The sequence below is a fragment of the Dermacentor variabilis genome, chromosome 1 (genome assembly GCF_050947875.1).
Source record: "Dermacentor variabilis isolate Ectoservices chromosome 1, ASM5094787v1, whole genome shotgun sequence".
NCBI classification, from domain to species: domain Eukaryota; kingdom Metazoa; phylum Arthropoda; class Arachnida; order Ixodida; family Ixodidae; genus Dermacentor; species Dermacentor variabilis.
In genome coordinates this window covers 57,861,185-57,877,387 of record NC_134568.1, presented here as the reverse complement: position 1 = coordinate 57,877,387, position 16,203 = coordinate 57,861,185, and the positions used below count along the sequence as shown (strand labels likewise).

General features: G+C 47.5%; 1 pseudogene; it reads right to left on the bottom strand.

Moving 5' to 3' along the window:
• LOC142574954 (uncharacterized) overlaps positions 1-16,203 on the bottom strand; it is a 65,627-nt pseudogene that overhangs the window by 32,934 nt on the left and 16,490 nt on the right.

Sequence of the window (16,203 nt, the reverse complement as noted above, 5' to 3'; positions counted from 1 at the left end):
AAATTAGGCAGGGCGGCCCTTGGGTTGGGGCCGCGGAGGCCGAACCGTGCCAGGGGGTGTTCGCATAAAAAATTGGCTGTTCGCGATAGCGGGCAGCCGATCTTATACATCCCTGGCATGCGCAGGCCTCGGCGAGCGCCAACCCCGGACCAGTTCGGGTTGGCCTCCCGCTACCCCTTGGGTGCCCTGGAGATCCTGCGCCGCCTGCCTTACTATAATAGGTGCCCTCCTGAGGCCTCCGTTTCCCGGTTACGTGCCCTCCTGGAGCAGTGATTGTAAAAAATCCAATCTATCGTCGCGACCAAAAAAGCGACCCACGACTTATACAACACCGGTCAGAACCTCTCCCCTTCAGACACAGTGATCACCATATGGCTGCCCACTGCCTCACCGCGCGGGCAGCCAGCGGCGGAGCGTAAACTAGACCGCACTCCGCAACGCCGGCGGATCTAGGGGACAAACGCACACAACACGCGCATAGAAACCACCTCCTTAGTGCCTATAGACCGTTTTTTCGTAGGCGCCGCCATATTGCGAACGCAGTGGTGCCGCCTATGAGCAGCGCCATACTGGCTTGGGTGAAAGCGGTCTTTTGCATGGCAGGTATACGCTTGGCGGCAGTTTCTAGCGTTTGTTTTCGCGGTCGTGCGGTCTGTTTAGTATGACGTGCGTCTTCTACGTAGTAAACGGTTCTGTGAGACGTGCTGAAGTGGTTTAAGGCATCATGGCCGGAATTTCTGCTGGTGTTGAGGTGGACAGAACACGCAACGCGATGTGTGCGCGCATATTCGAGTCTGCAATCAGCCTCGGAGATGAATTGTGTATTTCTGAATGTTCCAGTCACTAATGTGACCTTAGTGCAGTATTATCCTCTATTTCTAAGCTGCGGAAACATACGCGACGATCATAACAGCGTGATCGTGGGTACCGTTCTGCTACGATAGGAGCTGTGATGTTATACTTTGGTAAGCGTTCAAACTGTTCGCTGCACGTTACATTGCGTGACTACTTGGTTCGATGGGTGAGGTTTCCGCACCTGAATAAAATAGTTTTGGCAAGTGATAGCAGCATACCTTACAGTCTGAAGTACGCTTGTCCAGCAAAGGGACTGTTTACGAACTGCGCGAGCGTCCTAGTGGTAAGTGCTGGATCACATATATCTTTGTTCTATATACCGCATGGTCCAAGCATACTGCATCAGCGGTTATATATTTATGAACGTTGTGCGGCGTGACTATGCGAGGCCCTATTGCGGCGTTAGCCCGTTTTCTCTTGCTTTTTCGAGAAAGAGGATTATAACCGAATTTCTTTTTCGGTTGTGTTTGTTCCGTTCACTACGACGCACTCACACGCATTACGGAAATTTTGTCCTCAGAAATAGGCATCGCATTCTTTTTATTCGATCCTTCATATATTATGGCTGTATGCAGGCAAAAAAGGCAATGCCGAAGCGCACAGCTTACATATGTACCGTGCTGGTTCACAAACCGCAGTGATCGCTGTGTTGAGCAGCGCCATCGGCCTCATGCAGGAAGGCTAGCGTAGACGTATGGTAATTTGAAGCCTACTAGACTTGAAATGCGCGAGAACGATGCCGGTGCATCACAAATATTTGATTGCGCCTGCCGCTTAGATGTTTCGTGGTTGCCTTAGGTTGGCCGTGCACGAGCACGCGCTCTTATGTTTATGCTTTGCTCCCTACGCCAAGCGATCAGATATTGAGCACATTTACCATTCCATGCTGCTAATACAGAGACACCGGGTTTCTTTGTTGAATTAAAACCGATATAAGTAAAATAGTTAACAACACATACACACACCGCGACTGATAATGTGCGTACACCGCGGCTTATAAAACGCGTCACATTTCTGCGCTCCCAAAAGATATTTCCGCCTACTGTAGTTACCGATGCACCGAAAGGCTTCCCTGACGACCTTATATGAACGGACACGGCGTAAATTTCACAAAATACCATCTAAAACCTCTCAAAATCGCTCCGCAGCACGCGACAGCAATACTTTCAAGCAGCGCCGCGCCGGATCGCCCAAGCCAGAGAGGAGGAAAGGCTCTCCGCGCGCCTTATCCTCCTCGCCCGATGAAACGGTCTATAGGCAGCGTCATGTATTCAAGGAGCAAAAGCCCACAGATTTTCTCTCTCGCGCCCGCTCTTACTCGCGCCTGCGTACAAACGACTGGCGATCCCTCAAATGAACGTCTCGTGCCTGCCAAAGCCGACTGATCACACTGATAACAAAAGCCCCTTAATAACGCAGCCGAAGCGCCGCTCTGACCACGCACGAAATGCGAAAAGCAATTTAATAGGCACAGAATGTTTCGAAATTCCGCGGCTTTGCTGGCATCGCATAGAAAGAGTGCGCGCGAAGGCATATTTCGCGCAATAAACTTGCTTCGGACCAAAGCCAAATTAAAGTGAGCGTTTTATTATTTAGTGAGCGAAGGCAAAACCGATGCGTTTAAGAAAGTAAATATACCACTTCTAAATCAGCCGAATTGGCAATCAGGATGTCTGCACACAAAAAAAAAAGTCATCAGATTTCAGTGTGTCATTATCATCTATGAATTTGTAAGCTCCGTTGAACACCAGCCTACATGACGTGTTCGAATAGGTCTCCTTTTGCAGCTACGCAGTACAGTGTCCATTTTATCACATCTTCAGAGGCTTTCTTGATGACCCGCGCCGGAATTCTACGGCAGACATCCGTTATCCTTGCCTTGAACTACTCTAACGTCCAAAGAAATCCAAGAAAAAAAATCCAAAGAAATCTGAAATTTGAAAGAAAGAAATCGAGTGTAGAGAGGTCCGGTGACATAGCCGGCCAATTTACAGGCCCGTTCCTTCAAATCTATCGCGCACGAAAAGTCGCATCCCGCCAGTTTCGTGCTCGGCTGCTGCTGTGTGCGGGTGCCATATCTTGCTGCTACCACAGAAGTGGAAGACGTGACAGCGGGACTTCGCTGAGAAACTCATCCACCACTCTTTCAAAGATTTCATTCACGTAACGCTGACCAATGAGTGTGTGATCAAGATGGGACAGACCACTGGTACTGGTGCCGATTGCGCTTTACCCAGTGTAGATTGGAGTCACCCCAATAGTGTGCATTATGCAAATTTATCTACGCGTTTCTGCGAAAATTGGCTTCATCTGAGCACATAATATTGTTTAAAAAGTGCGGTGATTCATCGGCTCTTGTGAGGACCCAATTCGAGAAATCTTGACGATATACAGGTGCCTATTTTCTAAGCATTGGTGTTGGTTAAGGTGGTACGAGTTAAAGGCCGCCATTTATAATCCTCCAGACTGATGACTTGGAAATTCGTACCTGGGCGGCCATGTAGCACACGCTCGCCAGAGGGTTTCAGACCATAAATGCTATAGAACATCCGTGCGTAGGCTATGGGACTCACAAATGGAGTCATCCGCCTCTGTTTCTTGAAGCTGCCGGTTTGTCTCCAAATCCACGGCCAAATCCACGTCTCCGTGGCGTCCTCTGGAATAAAAATGTAGATCTTAAAGGCTATGCTTTTTCGGTTTGAAAGTGGCGGAAGCGATTTCAAGAGCCCCAAAACACGTCATAAACATATAGCCTTTTGGACATCACCTGTATCCATCAAATTTAAGCAGAAGGAGAACAAGCTTCGCGCGGAAGTTTACAGCAGCTAGTCGCGCATCGCGGAAACAGCAGGTACACAGTCTCTGGGAAGGCAGAAGTAGGTATACTATAGTCGGATACAACTAAAGTCTGCAGTGAAGCCCCGCCCACGCCCTGATTACCGCACACCACTGTTCCTCCGCGAGGCTGCAAATAGTTTGTACTTCAGACTTTCCCTGTTACCTAAATAAGGCGATAACCTCAAAAATAAAATTATAAGCGCGTAACTTTGTACGTTCTCATTCGTCTATTATAGCCTAACGGTGAAAGCCTAACTGTTTATAGAACTGAAATAAAACGCTTGCTTCGCTGCAACTATTTATTGTAGAGTTTCACTTCAGATGGCGCAGCAAAGTTTCACGAGTAAAACGAGGTCAGCAGTGAAATGAACTATATTGGCCTCGAGCTCCACCACTGGAAAAGCTGGCGCCACCGTCGACGTGACGTGCTAGGAGGGATCACGTGGACATAGCGGCCGCGTCGGCTGCTTCGGGAGCGCCGAAGCGAGCTGAAAACGAGTTTGAATTCCCTTGTATGCTGCGGTCTTCATTTAGTGGCGAAATTTTCCCGCTTCGAGTGTCTCCTTTACAACGCTTGGACGCACTAGAATAGGTAACGGCTGCCTTTGAAGGCGCACAACATGGTAGGCTACTGCTCGGTGCCGCAGGGCCGTACGCACGTAACGGAGGCCGGTGTCAGCCTTATTCACACGTAGCCGCAGGACAAGAAGCTGCGTGAAGCTTGGCTTACGAAACATAAAACCGGCAAACAGTCATTGGCTACATCTCGGGTATGCAGCAAGCACAGACGCGAGGAAGATTTCCGCTACGGCGCCCGGTCTGCGATGTTCTGAAGACGCGCACTGAGACGCTCGCCCGAGTCTGCTGCACGACTATAATGTCATGACGGTTTGGTCTATCAACTTGTCGATGTTACAGATACTGGCAAGTTCGGTGGAGTGGAAAGGCAGCGGTAAGAAGCACATTTAAAAAAAGCATGGCATATGGTCATGTTTGTGTTATGAATTAATACACTGGATTACAAATAAGAAGCAGCGGGAAATCGCACGCTGAGAACACCGATAAACATATACAGTGCGGCGGAACTCGAGAAATAATATTGAAACGTCCAATAATTTAGAAGAAAAAAAAAGACTGAATCGTCGCGACGGCACATCACAGTCCCCGTAGGCGTCGAAGTCTCTACAATGAAATTATTTTTTAACAGCTCGGATAGCGCCGACGCAACAATGGTTGCTTGTATACTGTCAAATGCTCACATTCTGCGGCCTAAAGCTCATGGCACGGTGCGAAAACGCGCACGCGGCGAAACCGAAACAGTGCGCGGACAAGCATGCAGACGCGCAGTCGGTCGCTGTGAATCTGTGCGATCGCTGCATTGAGGCTTCATTCTATTACGCTCCATTTAGTTATACAAATACTATAAGAGCATACTTCACATAGTTTGCTCTCAGCGTTTACCTATCTTTCACGCAAGAAGCCGGTTCGGGAGACTCCATCGCGGCGACCGCGCGCAGTGGCGTTCACTGTACGTATTCGGTAAAGAGATAGCGTCTGTAAACGATTGTGTGCTTTCAGTTTGCCCAAGATTATTATTTAGACAGTAAACAACTTCTCTCGTTCCGAAAGTACTTACAGAAATGTCCGGGAGAGCTCACGTGTGGTGTTTTAGTGAGCGCTGACAGCAAAACCTATGAGGAGCGCGCCGCGCGATCCCTCATACTACGCCAGCGAAGCGCTTCCGATAGATGGCGACTCTGTAACTCCTCGCCGCCAATATCGCGCACTTTTGAAGAGTGAAATGCTCAGACTCCCTACACTTTGTCCGTATCTGTTGCACACCTCATCGCTTCTGCCGACGAAAAGACTCTTCAAGAACGGCAGACGCTCCGGAGGTATCAAGTACCACGCCATTTTGAAATGGTCGCATCACGACGATTTTATTTGCTTCTGTGATTGGCTGGCGGAGTAACGACCCCGCGCGGTCCGTGTGCCTTGGTTGTTAACTGCTGCTCCTACTATGGGTGACCGAGGAAGGTGCACACAAAATGACATTAAAATAAACGTGCTTGGCTACTTAATTGGGAGCGGACTTCAAGACGCAATAGGTCGACATTCTGTGAATAAGTTTGCGCGCCACATCTCTTCCTGTAGGGCGAAGAGAAACCTCGATAAATTTCGGTGGAATATTATAGCCCACTAAATTAAACAATGTGTATGATTATCAAAGACGTAATAAGGGGGCAGGGGGAGGGCTTCCCGCCCACGTTACCTCTCCTCACACACATTCCTAAAGCGTCGCCAAATCAATATTGAGACTTGACAGCTATTTCATCGATCAACATTTTGCTGCCTCTGTCACTCCTTTTTGGATGGCGGTAGTTATCGGCATCTCCAGGGGTTTGAAGGGCAGTTTTCTCATCGATTCAGTGCCCGCGTGATTAACTCGAGATGCGTTCAGTTGACACCATCTATTCAACGGTCACGCGCATCGCTGTTGCTTCGTTAGTTCAACCTTCTTTGTATAGACTGATCCTGGGACCAGAAAAGGGATTCGGTTCGTAGATCAGCTCGTCTGTATGCTCGTGGAACGAGTTGCGGCCGGAGAAAACGCCAGTTGCGTTTAACTTTTCCTTTTGCTTCATTATTTCCTTGAGTGACGGCTCGGTGTGACGTTGGCAGCTGGTTACCCACCATATACCCACGATATGGGTTAGATAAGGTGGAAAATAAAATCATGCGAAACAGCAACCATCGTCAAACCCTGCAAAAACCGTTAAACCCGTAAGGAATATGACTGTCGCCCGTTACCTCGTCCAGTTTATTTGTAATTGTACAGCACTTTCCGTGCAAAATTGCCAACTGGAAACAAGAGTCGCAAGGACTTGAGAAATTAAGCGATCTACTAAGGGAGAGAGCCAAGGCAATAGCCAAACAGGATGGCAAAGAAGAAATTACCAAATTTAACGGTTATTTGTGAAAATCTTTACAGATCAATACATTTTTATTTAAAAAGGAAGTAGAGAAAACGCCGCCAGAACTGGAGAACAATTCCGTGTGTTTTGAATGACGCTTCTACCAGCGCTGTATAAAGGTGGGGGGGGGAGGGGCTAAGGGGGGCTGCAGCCCAGGGCCTCACCTCGGACAGTAGGAGAAGGGGGCCCATTTATTCTAACCTGCTTAGTATAGCGAACCATGGGCAACGGAACTTCGAGCGACATGTATGAAGCGAGAAAGCCAGAACGAGCAGACGGGGCCCTCCACCTAATGTAACAGCATGCGTTTAGCCTGATCATTTGGGGAGAGCTTCTCGAGCTGCAAAAACAGGAATCCCCCGCCACCACGGCGGGGCCCTCTTTCTTACGAAGCGAGGTGCGTTTGCTTGGAAGAGTTTTCGTGGTCTACTGTCAGTCCGTCTGTCCAGTGCTGTCTGGAGAGGAGGGGCAAGGGGGAAACACCTAAAACATGTAATGTGGGATGAGGACCTAAATATCCCTTGCCCCTCGTCACCATCACGCCACCCTCCACCTCTCAAATAGTTCCGCCGCTGTCCTTCTCATAGAAAGGATGTGCTTTAGTACCCAACAGTGTCACCCATTCGAATTTTCTTGTGATGTGACCGTGATGGTAAATTGGGCGGGGGCGGATGAGTCCGATAGCAGATGATGATGAGTCTGATGGCAGAGTCTAGGCAGGAAAGGAAAGAAGACGTCACACGTGCTTTTGTCCGCGTGCCGTGGGGCATGGAATGCTCACTGTTCGGGCTAGGCTTGTGGAAGAGTGAAGGGGCAAGTTGGAGAGCTGGACACAAAGGCCTGTCTCCAGGGCCTATTCCTGCCTAATGGCTGCGTACCCTCGCGCGCGCTCTACGGGAAAAGTAAGTCAGATTGGCCGCCGAACTTTCCAGAAAGAAGTAGAAAAAGATGACTCAGAGGCGACGGAGGGCGCGTAACTTCGCCCGCGCTAGGAGTCGCCCTCTCCCCTTCGTTCTCGCTCACGGCGTCGACGGGGCGAAAAAAAAAAATCGCGAACCTCCCAGAACAGACGATTGCTCCTAGCCAATAGGAAGACGAGACCGGAACGGGAGAAGGAGTTAGTTTGTACGTAGAAGGAGGGAATTTGTACAAGGAACTCTATACGTATGTGAACGCCCGCTTTGGCGCTATAGGCCTCGTGCACCGCCTATAGAGGCTAGAGTTACTGTATATGCTACCGTAGGTAGCAGAGTTGCGCGTAGGTCCGCCATCTTGCCTGAGAAGCAACCAAGTCTATGCGGCGAAGCCGCACTCTGTTTTTGCAGGCGACATGCCTAGCATATCGTCGATCGACCGTGGGCGCTTTTGCATCGCTTGTGCATCGCTTGTGCACCGCTTTTCCGCCTAATCGCAAACAAAGCGCATCGAAACAGCTGGCTGGATTAGATTGTGAAGAAAAAGGCGCTGCCTTTTTTAGCGCGCGGCGTAAGATGCAGCGCGTATATTAGTTTTTTTTTTTTTTACTTGCGTTCACCTGAGCACTTTCTCCACCCTAATAACGTATGGGCACTCGCGTGTCTAGGATAGATTGTGTATCCTGTATACGCCGATCAGATGCAGCATTCGTGAACCGCGACGGTAACGATTAGATCGCACCGAATAAACTTAGGGAATATGGTGATGTTATATTATAGATTCCGGAAATCCTACAAAAAGTTTCGTGCGAAAAAGCTACTTCACGAGGTAGTATAAGGTTCGAAATAACAGCGTATTAAAAACTGGACAAACTTTAGTAATTGAGGTAAACAATCAGATACTTTAATAACTTTCCTTCGCTTGAATACTGCTTGGCACTCAGGTTTTGTTTCCACAGAGATAAATACGCTACTAAGAGCAGTGCAGTGCTCTTTTAGCATTTAAACAGTAACAAAAAGCACCGAGCCGCAACTACCTCTTTTTTGGCAATAAAATCACAATGCGAATTTCAGAGAAAAAAAACAAAAACACTAGTGTATGCCCGTGCAAATATTTTGATATAGTGAGCTTTATATCAAGTAGTGCTCTTTTGCAAAGGGAACTGTACTAAATATAAAGAGGCCCATACTTGCTTATGTGCCATAGCTCTCAACATGTAGCCAGTCTAAAATATTACTGGTGAATCAATGACCAACCATTGATATTTCGACTCTGGTACCCCACTAGATATTGTGGAGGAATATATCCATCTACCAGCAAGCAATGGATATCAGCTACACCTGCAAGTGTGATTTCATTATGTGCCTTTTCACTGCAGGGATTCCAAAAGTAGCCTTCTGTGGGAGTGCGGCGAAAGTTTTTCTCACAGGATTGACATAGCTACATTATAGGGAATAATTCAAAACACAGTTAGGCCCTTACCGTATGTTAAATGACGATCATTCATTCCTCTTGCATCCTGCTTCACATAAGCTGTAGTAGATTAAATATATTTACTTAGTAGTAACCTCTTTCATATTCAGAAACAACTTGAGCAGTGCATAATCATGAAAATATGAGCTGGCTTTTTTACGACACTTCTGTGAAAGCAGTGTGGTGCGTCACATGCAGAAAACTGGTAATTCCAGCTAAATCTTCTGTATTACTCTACGTGCTTCCATTATTTAAAAAAAAAATCCAGACTTGCAGTAGCTTTTATGACAGCTGTGAATTTTTTAGCACAGCCCAAAAAGCGCGTAGCTGTTAGTCAAGCAATTTCATCTCATACACACTTGACGCAATAGGCAGTTGACTGAACATTTGTTTTTTCAGGTGTCTTTACCTGAACACCCTTCACTAGTTTTACAAAGGAAGAAAAACAATTACTGCAGTAAGGTGTCACGACGCAGGCCGACGAAACAAACGTGAGATGCGCTGCGCACGTTGCGTTGTTGCTGCGCAGCTAGCACGCACGTGGACAGCGAACGGCAAGATCATGGTGGCTAGAAGGGAGAGGTGACGCCAGCGCCGGCATATCCGCCGAGAAAATGCGATCCTCTCGTTCATGCGCTGCCGCAAAGGCCGGTGGCCTTCTAGCCACCATAGCAAGATCGGCCGGATTGGATTTGAATTTGGCTGGCGATAACTTGTGTCAATCCAGTTCGCTGCAGCGGCGGCGTCGGGCAATACAAAAATTGTCCCGAACATCTGCTTCTCCGCAATGCACGGTTGCTTGGCTACCACGTGATGACGTTCTGCCAATAGAGGCGCTAGCGGCGTGATAAAACAGACGCGCAACTCTGCTACCTGCGGTAGCACATACAGTAACTCTAATAGAGGCGCCACTGATAGCCACCTAGCGGGCGCTTCCAACAATACGCGCGGGAGCAGTAGCAGACGACAACGCTTTGCAGCAAGGGTGACTGAAGTTCGCGGCTGCGATTTGTCCTTTGTTCGGGCGCTAGGCTGCTTCTTCTGCGGTGACAGCTGTAGGGAAGACGCAGACCTCTGTGGGAGCGGGTATGAACAAGATGTTACCGGTGTTTGGGGCAACATGGTCCACACACGCGCCAGGTGCGTCTCGCAGACAGACGCCATGAAGACCATTTACATGAAGTGGAGCTCATGTAAACTAGCCGACAAATTTTGTTGACTAATGCGATGTCTCGACCGTGTTTTTTTTTAATTCTACCCTTGCCGTAATGCTGCTTCTGTACCTCAATAATAAGCACCCGTCGTTAGTGCAGGCTTAGATAACAAATCCGCACGGTGCGACGTCTGCATATGCCGTTGTGATTTTTCTGCCGATGAATACATGTGACGCCGCCGAATAAGTGTAGTGAAAGTCGCCTGAAGAAGAATAATTGCGAATTTATTGATAGAAACGCGTACACTATAGTCAACGAAGCCACCAAACGCACGGGTTAATAAAAGCGCGTGTTAGCGCTGTACCGCCGATGAACTGCCGTTCGCGCTGCAGTTTTTGCAATCTTAAATTCCCTAAGGGAGCTGCTTGGAAACGTACAAAGTTATAGTCTAACGTTGCAGTACTTTTTTTAAATGTTACTAGAGAGAGGTGCCACATGATATATTTAAAGGCAGAGCAGCGCCAGTCAAATTAGATACAGCGCTGGCGGCAAGGCCGGGTTTAGTCCTATGCGGCGTAAGCATAATAAGAAATTATTTAGTTGAGTAAAAAACTCACTTGCAAGAAGCGACTACGTTGTGAAACAAACAAATCACTCGGCGTGTTAAGTCTGCTCAGACAGCATCAAGGTGTGATGACTTACCAAACGTGACGCGAACTATTCAGCGAAAAATGGATCAGCGAAAAATGGAACAAAATACCATATGCAGCAACTATTAGCAATTCTCGCCCTGAGCTACCTATTTTCTAAACACATTTCCCAAAAAACCACGATATCTAAGATGCCCTTGGGCGAAATGAATAAAGCTGTTAAAGAAGCACTTGCTTGGTGTCATTCCGATAAGACACAGCGCGATTTATACCCTTTACAAACGAGGCAGGGTGAAAACCTCGCAGCTCAAAAGAATCAAGAGTTATGCATGAAGCAACTAGCAACAGTTAAACATGTGCGAAGCTACGCATAAAATAGATGTAAAAACATGAAGCGCGCGACAGCTGGTGCGAGGATTTACCGGGCCACATAAAACTAACAATTTCAGTTCTTGCAAACTTCTGTAGCTTTAACATACAACACAATGCGCTCATGCAGTCGTGCTGCCTAGCTAGCCCAACGCGGTAAAGAAGCGGAAAACAATATAAGCGGCAAACGGCATTCCGAACTTTACCGAAATGCCTTTAAACCACATGCTGCACTGCAGAAGGACTTCGTCGCTTACGCGTCTAACTACAATCGAGGAAAAAAATAATAATAAAGAAACGAAGCGACGAAGGAGAGGATGAGAACAAGAAATTTCGCGCCGAAGCGACGATCCATTGCCACCGTTGCTCCTGCTGATGAGGCTTTGCGGGGAATAATTAGAACCCTATCGCCGGCACGTTTTCGCCGGTATTTGAGCCCCCCACCCTGCAACAATTCTTCTTCGACATTCTTCGGAAGCTTTGGCCATCCCACACATGCGAAGGGTGTTGCCTATTTTGCTCTCAAAACACAAACAAGACGGAGAAGCACTATCAGCGACGCAACAAACTACGGCGTGCTACGGCGCGCGGCTCGCTCCTCTCCCGTGCGTTCCGCGCAAGGCCGCCACCAGTGGTGCGGCCATCGGCGTGCACGCCGCCTATAGTAACAGACAGACGCGGCGCGCGTCTATAAAAGCAAGTTGATCGCGGGCTGCGATTCAGCCCCGAGCCGCCAGTTAAGCTTGCATAAGCCCGCCCGCTGAGGCGCTCCCGGGGGACGCACCACTCTCGGCCAGCCACGGACCATCCAGGAAGTGTGCGCCAGTAATCGGAACGGCCACCGTTGGTCACCTGCGGTCGCGTCGGACTGACGAAGTGCCCGGTGAACAATTAGCATCAATTCATGCGAAAATTCTCGGTCAAACATCACAGTGGTGCGTCTAAACGAAAGGCGAAGTTAGAAAGACAAGAGCGTGAAAAGAAGCTACCAAAGATGTCAAAGTACCTTCTGAGTGCAGCTTCCGCGGAGCAGTAGGTAGCTCCACCCATAGTCCGTGTCAAACTCCCAATAGTACCGACTGTGCTTCTGTGGAGGACTTGCCAACTCCATCACCACGGTTTCCTGGCAAGAAGCAAGGATTGACTCATCTTGGTTGTCTGGATACTATGAAAACGGTGCCAAACTCGGTCGTCCATATTTCTGAGCAACCGACGCTAACCGAGCCCTGTGCTGTTCCTGAGTCGGACACGTCTATGCTACTCGGCCGGGCCCCTGCCACAGAGCTCCAGGTGTCCGGTCCGCTACGCCCGATTTCTAGTACTGATGAACAACAGGTGCCAAACCTCCCCGATGAGCCCCCTTCTACTGACGAGCGCCAGGAAACAACACTTCAAGAACCGACTCACTTGTTTCCTGTCAGTTTGGCTCCAAATAATCATGTTCCCACCCACAAAGTGTGCCTCGAGAGGACGAATGAGACGGCTCCTCGTTGCGGCAACAGAGAAGTACAGACACCCCCGCAGCAAGAGGTACGTTGCGAGATTCTCCGAAGTGACCCTGAAAAGTGGCCGGACGTTATTACTGACAGCTTTCGGAGTGTATGCCTTGAGAAAGGGCCACTGTATTTTCAAAATAGGGCAGAAACTTTTCCGCCTTCCCAAAGGCAATACGAAACTCAGAAACGCTATATGTCACCTTATCTTTTCGTGCGAAAGGCTGTAAATGGGGAGGCGTACGAGCGACACTGGTTAATGTACTCGGAGTCCAAAGGTTCCGTTTACTGTTTCATGTGCAAACTATTTTCGATTTCAAGCATCCCCAGTCCTTTCACCACGCACCGCTTTTCTGATTGGAAAAGAACAGAAGGTTTGCGCACATGAAAATAGCGTCGAGCAGCGGAACTACGTGGCAGCATGGCTCACCCGCTCTAACCCGAGCAGCACAATTGACAAGGAGTTGGTTAAGCATCTTGTCACTGAGACCGCTTACTGGACAGAGGTGTTCAAGCGCGTAATCGTTGTAGTTAAGCTTATAGCTGACCGTAACTTGGCGTTTAGGGGCAGTGAGATTTTTGGTTCACCGAGAAATGGCAATTATATGGGCGTGCTTGAGGCCACTGCCAAGTTTGATCCCTTTCTAGAGGAGCACATTAAACGCTACGGGAACAAAGGAAAAGGTAACCCATCATATCTGTCAAAAACAATTTTTGATGAATTTATCGAGCATATGGCGAAGGCTGTCAAAGAACGCCTCGTCGACGAAGTGACACGCGAAAAATACTTCTTTAATTGTTCATTCGACTCCAGACCTTAGTCACGTTGATCAGCTATCAGTTGTTTTACGATACTATTTAAATGGGAAAGTGTAAGAACGCTTTCTTGGATTTGTTCCTTTTGGATCGCATACCGGCTTGAATCTTTTCGATATCGTGATGTCCCTCTTGACGACCAATGGCATCTCAATTGATGATTGTAGGGGCCAAGCTTATGAGAATGCGAGTAATATGTGGGGAAAATACAAGCGACTGCAAGCTCAAATCAAACACCTGAACGAATTGGCAGTCTACGTCCCGTGTGCTGGTCATTCAATGAACTTACTTGGCGCGTGTAGCGTTGACAGTAACCTTGAGACAGTCGAATTTTTAACTGTAATTCCGAGACTATATGTGTTCTTTGCTGCCTCACCTAAGCAATGGAGGTATCTTTTGGACAGCATGGGCGGAACTGGCCAGCAGCTTATTTGAATAGTCTCTCTTAGACCAGCTGGTCAAGACACGCTGAATCATGTAAGGCCATTCTGAAAATTTTCAATGCAGTCTTTCGTTGCCTTGAAGTTATATCAAAGAACGAGTAAGAAAACAGTGACACTAGGAACGAAGCGCACTCTCTCTTCAAGAAAATGACAAAACTAGAGACTGCATTCATGACGATTTTCTGGAGTGAAATCTTGGAGCGCTTTGACAAAACGACCATAGCATTTCAGAAACCAGGCCTAGACATTTGAACTGCTGTAGACCTGCTGAGCTCTCTCGAAGGCTTTGTTAGTTCTTTGCGACCTCTCTTTGATACCTTCGAAGAGAGAGCACGCACGCTAAGTACTAATCAAGGTTATCACGATGAGGGCAAACGCATCGTTTTTCAGTAAGCACCCGGACGGAAAAAGCGATAGTGCGAAACAAGGTAGAAAAAAGTTTATGGTAGAGACCTACAATGTTGTACTTGACAGTCTAGGCTCTGCTTTGCGAGTGCGGAAGACTGCCTACACTGAACTCTGCGAAATGTTCGGATTCTTAAAATTGCTGACAGAAGTTGGGAGCGAGGCGTCTCTGGACCAGCAGGCTGAGAAGTTGGTGAAAACCTAGAAAAATGATTTGGAGCCAGCATTTTTCGCTGAAATCGTTCAGTTTGCGAACTTTCTGCGCAATTCTGTGTGCCAGGACACGAGTCCCCTGCGAATAATGAAGTTGCTGCACGAAAGAAAGCTTACTGATGTGTTTCCGAACATTTCTATTGCTTTGCGAATGTACTTAAGCATACCCGTGGCTAACTGTGAGACAGAGCGATCGTTTTCCAAGTTGTCGCTGATAAAAAATCGCCTTCGTTCGAGCCTCCTTGACAACAAAGTGAACTCGCTTGCTATCATGTCCATTGAAAGTGACCTCCTCCGCGATCTATGCTTCGAACAGACTATATCTGATTTCGCCAAAGCGAAGGCGCGAAAGATGCCATTTTAAAAGAGGACTGGTTGCGCTATACATGAATAGTTCCAATAAGTTCGTTGTGTGGCCTCTCAGCCTCCATGTTACCAATGAAACGCTCAGCAGTGTTATTCAAGATATGCAAATCTTGGTTGTTCGCCTCTTGTTTGTTCTTCTTGTGATATTTAGCGTGTTTATAAAGAACTGCAGTTTTGTTGTTTCTGATAGTGCCACGTTTATAAGGCGTCGTCCTTGCATGTCTTACCTTTAACGAAAATATTTTCAAATAATGTTTTGTAATTACAGTTGGAAATTTTCATCTGTATTCTAGTGCATTTTTATGGTGTTTGCATTGCCTTAAGTATTGTATATATCTATTGCATATTTACAGAGTAACGCGTATAACGATTACTGCAGACTGATGCTTGAATTATAATAAAGAATGTTTTGGATACAACCATGCGTCTCCTCACGGGATTAAACTTAGTGATGCAAACAAAGCCTAGCTTCAGAAGGATCGACATCTGAGCTGTGTTGTCTTTTCTACGTTCTTGTTCGTCTTGAGTGCACTAATATCTTTACCTTAAAGCCTAGCTTTTGCTGAAAACAGAATGCAGATTAATCACAAAGTGAACATATGTGTTGGTGTTTACAACAGCACAAATTTCGAGCAAGTATTGTTGTTTTCCTTATAATAATAACAATAATAATAGTCCCGTTGATCGCACTTCCTTCTTTTTAATTTGGTGGAATTAAAATGAAACATGGCATATTTCTAGCAGCGTAGCAGGAGACGGGGGGGGGGCAGTATAGGAAAAGGTGGCCTGCATACGAAATAGAACAAGGCCCCGATTTTTCTTAATCCCGCCCTGGCTTCTACAGTTATCAGTCGAGCCGCCTGACGTAGCCACTTCTCTACCGTAATTATGTGGGTGTTTTTCTAACCTTCCGCGGTAGGCGCAGTACGTCTAGAATCTGATGCGTCCTGCGCTCTACGAGGTTGTACGGGACTGGCGGCCACGCATCGTTACGCAACTTCCCAAATAACAGTAAGAGTAGGTATTGGCACTTGGTAGAGCAGTAAACGAGGGATCCAAACGAACCGTGGTTGTCCTGTAAATATATATTTCTCTAAATTCTCCAGAGATAATTATTAAAACACCACTAGAAATCTTTATTTTAGACTTTCGCTTGTTTACTTGTTCTTGAGAGTGTTCTTCGTGCGCTTCTTTCCTGCGCGAGTCCATTTGATGTGGTTCCTTGTTTGCCAAGTAAA